Source organism: Leucopleurus acutus (genome assembly GCF_964270905.1).
Source record: "Leucopleurus acutus genome assembly, chromosome: 2".
Classification (NCBI taxonomy): Eukaryota; Metazoa; Chordata; class Mammalia; order Artiodactyla; family Delphinidae; genus Leucopleurus; species Leucopleurus acutus.
In genome coordinates this window covers 81,776,680-81,781,370 of record NC_139143.1, presented here as the reverse complement: position 1 = coordinate 81,781,370, position 4,691 = coordinate 81,776,680, and positions in this window count along the sequence as shown.

Here is a 4,691-nt window from a genome sequence, read left to right as displayed (position 1 = left end):
GTCACTAACAGTCTTGATGGCACAAAGGACAATGTTGTGGGGATAAACACAGACACTGATGATTCCCAGTCAAAAAGTGATTCAGATGAGGCAAAATGTTAAATTTGTCTTAGGAATATTTTAACCAGTTAATTTTATTTATATTTTCCTTTTTATCAGGCATGAGAGTGATACATAATAAAAATAACCATCTAAGTCAAAGAGTTCTTCAGTAGGTATAAAGTAAGAATTCTAAGTGAAGAAAAGCATAGTTTAGTTGGCAATGTTGTTCTTTCATAGTGGTACATTAAAAATAGCTTTACAATAGATGGCATCTTCAATAATAAGAAATATGGTATACCAAACATCTTGAATTTCTCTTTAAGAATATAGTATAGATATAAAACTTATCAAAATATTTAAAAGCCATACATTGGGACTTCCCTGGTGGCGAGGTGGGTGAGAATCCGCCTGCCAATGCAGGGGACATGGGTTTGATCCCTGGTCCAGGAAGATGCCACATGCCTCAGAGCAACTAAGCCCGTGCACCAAAACTACTGAGCCCCGTGCTGAAACTACTGAAGACCGTGAGCCTAGAGCCTGTGTTCCGCAACAAGAGAAGCCACCACAGTGAGAAGCCTGCCCACCGCAACAAAGAGTAGCCCCTGCTCGACGCAACTAGAGAAAGCCCACGCACAGCAATGAAGACCCGATGCAGCCAAATATAAATAAATGAAAAAAATAATAAAAATAAAAGCCATACAGATATTTCTGGCCTATCAATATGACAATATCAAGTGCCAGAAACTCAGGGATACAAAGAGCCCTGCTCTGATTTTGGATACAAATAGCATTTCTCTTTTTAAAATTTAATTTAATTTAATTAATTTATTTATTTTTTGGCTGCATTGGGTCTTCGTTGTGGCACGCGGGCTTTCTCTAGTTGCGGCGAGCGGGAGCTACTCGTCATTGTGGTGCACGGTCTTCTCATTGCGGTGGCTTCTCTTGTTGCGGAGCACAGGCTCTAGGTGCGTGGGCTTCAGTAGTTGTGGCACACGGGTCCAGCAGTCGTGGCTCACAGGCTCTAGAGCGCAGGCTCAGTAGTTGTGGCCCACGGGCTTAGTTGCTCCGCAGCATGTGTGGATCTTCCCGGAGCAGGGCTTGAACCTATGTCCCCTGCATTGGCAGGCGGATTCCCAACCACTGTGCCACCAGGGAAGTCCCACAAATAGCATTTCTTAAGCTGCTCTGGTCTAAAATAGACTAGTGCAGTGCTTCCCAAACTTTAGTCCGTATGAGAATCACCTGGAGAGCTTGTTCAAAATACAGATCTCTGGGTTCACTCCAGAGATTCTGATACAGCAGATCTAAGGTGGGGCCTGAGAATTTACATTTCTAACAAGCTCCCAGGTGATGCTTATGATGCAGATGCTAGATTCATAGATGACACTTTGAGAAGTACTAGTTTTTATACTGCCTTTTGCCTCACTCAAGACCAACCTCAGACCTTAACACCCAAGCTAGCTCTGATAGATAGTTCCTTCCTTTCACCACTGATTCAAACCACCAGTTTCCACTCTGTATCAGGCACCATGCCAGGGGCTGGATGTACCAAAAAAAAAAAAAAAAGAAAAAAAAGAAAAAAAATCACAGAATAGGATGTCAAAATTGCAGGAATCCTTTTTTCTACCTCTTATCATTTGAAGCCAACAACGTCTCTGTTAACCATCTATAAAAGATATCAGATTATTCTATTCTTGATGAACTGTTACATAGTGTGTTTTGTCTCAACATACCTATCTCTCGAGCAAGAATAATACTGCTGAGGCGTATTGGTTGGGTAGATTCAGCAATGAGCACAGCTTTTTGGGAACATAAGGTGCCATTTTCATATAAAGGCTCAACAGTTACTGCATCATGATGGGTGGAATGCCTGCCAGAATAAAATACTTAAGAGTATGAAATAAGAATGTGGGTTAAAATTAACTTTTGGTATAACATAGATTCCTATAGTTTTTCCATGTTACATACTACCAGGTGTATTTAAATGATTCTTTAAAATAGAAACATTGCTTAGGGACACAAGATTTAAGTGGGAGAGGCTGATCAGAACATTTTCCAGTGATCCCTTGTGCCAAGTTACATTCCTCCCTCAATATTTAAAATAAGATTTTTACTTTCTTCCCTCAGTATGTAAAAATAGGATTGATATTGTTTTTCCAAAAATGAGAGACCTGGCTTCTCACACTCTGAGGAATGAATTTCCTCTGATCCTAGAAATTGGGCTGCTGCTTTCTAAGGTGGAAATGTTGCCCAAATTATGAGGTGTGAGTCCAACTCAAAATACAATTTAAAAAATCATTAATATTTTTAGATGGATGGAAGGAATGGCTTTCAATGCTAGATTCATGCCTTCCATCATCCTCAGTCAGGAAATAAATCACACTGGACCATCATATAAGCCTGATTCCCTTGTACTTCCTCATAAAATGCGAGGTGAACTTCTTACACTCTGGACAAACCTTAGTGCTTCTCTTAAGTGATGGTAAAGGGAACTCTACTCCAGTTAGGATGAGCCCTCTGATACTTTGGAACCCACTTCCGTTAGGTTCCCTCACACCTTAGGAAACCACACCACCTATGTTTGGGTCCTCTCACACCAGAAAATCATGTCTTTCCACCCCCAGTCAGAAAGTCAACCCCCCAGAGTTGATTACCCCAAAGTTGAGTGTACACTTTGAGAGTACTCTCATATAAGGGGGGAAACATAATATTACAGGCAGATCTCATCTCCACCCAAAATACATCTTCTCATATTACAAGAAGTTTATACTTCATGGTATCTATGCCTCAATTCATTCATCTTTAAAATGGGAATAATAATACTTCAAAAGACTGTAAAAACCGAATGAGTTAACACATGCAAAGTGCTTAGTTAAGTATGCAATAATTAGTTGTGTTTTTACACTGAAAGCCCCACCTTATTTAGTTTGTAGAGAACTCACAACCTAAGCCTCTCTAGCCCCTCAATAAATTTCCTCACACCTTGGGAACTTCCTCTCTGTTTACACTGAAAGTTCTTCGCATTGGCTAGCCATCAATGCCTCAGGCCTCCAACACAGGGCTTCCTTGCGCCCTGACAGCTGTTCACACAGTGACTACCCCTCCCAACACACAATAAGAAGGCCAGTCTCACACCCTAACTGCTCATATAAGGCCCCACACATAAGCTGAAGACATCCCACACAACGAGGACAGGCCACTTCAGAAGGGCTGGCCACTGCACTCCCACTGACACCCCACTCCCAGCCCCTACGGGCAAGGGGCTCTTCAGGCCGAGTGACCGTAAAGCATTCCTGTGGCGTCTTCGGTTGAGGAACCCCTCCCATTCTTCCTGGGTGGCGTTGGGGGTGCATACCCTCGTGACCCTCTACCCCTCACCAAGTGTAACAGCCCCGCTGCGCCTCCAGCAGGAAAGGAACCCGGCCTGGCTCCCGGCCAAAGGGCAATAACACCTGTGGCACGTTAAGTTTGTTGGCCAGGGTTCCAAGCAAAAAGAGAAGCAGCAACAGGAGGCGCTGGAGAGGAAAGCAAAACAGCCCGTCGCTTCGGGGCCCGGGTGATCCAACAGCCTTCATGGCAACTGCCAGCTCTCGGTTCCCGCTCAACTACAGCCGCGCCCTCAGCCCCAACGTCAGCCAATCCGCAGGCGTGACGTCATCAGGAGGCGGGCCCTCGTTCTGCGGGGACTTATGGGAATGTTTTTATGAAGCGCTCCAGCAAGCCGTTATGGAAACTTCAAGGCACATACCCAGCTACCCACTTAAAGGGCTACTTTCTTAAATACTGAGTGGCAGATTTTTTTAATAGTAAAGAACAAGCAGAACAGTCTAAAAAAATAGTCTCTCACAGCTAAATTTCTCCTTCTGTTGCCTACTACGTTTGGCTCCTAGAGCAACTCCCTGCCCCCCCCTTTTTTTGGCAATAATTTCCAGTCAGCATTGGCCCATACATATAAACGGAAAAAATGTTCCAGTCTCTAGTATAAACAGCTGGACGTTGTCAAGGAAGCTGTCATTTTTACTAGGAAGTCCGTTTCATGTCCAGCCTCAAGACCAGAGTGCAGGAAATGCCAGGCACTGGCGTCTCACAAGCAGCTTAGAAAGCTATCCACTCACGCTGCCTGTCTGTTAAGCAAATACTCTGAGAGCACCTCTTGTTAAATTGTTTTCTCCAAATATCCAACAGAGTATCAGCTCGAAGCCTGTCTCAGGACGGTTTACTAAAACCACAAATGTATAGGAGTACGTAATCCATGTCATATATTGTTGAAGTTGTTTAGGGAGCAGAGCCTAATAAATCCAGATTTATAAGAATCAATGCAGTTATAAAGGAAATGTATAGCTCACCCTGAAGACGCCAGTGTTAAGATCCAGCACATAAATATTTCTAATCTTCACATTTACCCTAACAATACATATTATCTTTATTTTACAGATAATGAAACTAAATGACTGACATCAGAATACACAACTAGGGATCTGAGAGCTGAGTTCTGACCCCAGTTTTGGTCACCTTCCAAAATGTGTGCTCTACATCAAATCCTGTTGCTTGCACCCACAAAGGTCTGATTTTTACCCAAACTTCATAGCTCCTGTGTAGAAAGCCCATTTGGATTAGGAAATAAAAGCAAGCACCTCTGAGGGTTGGAG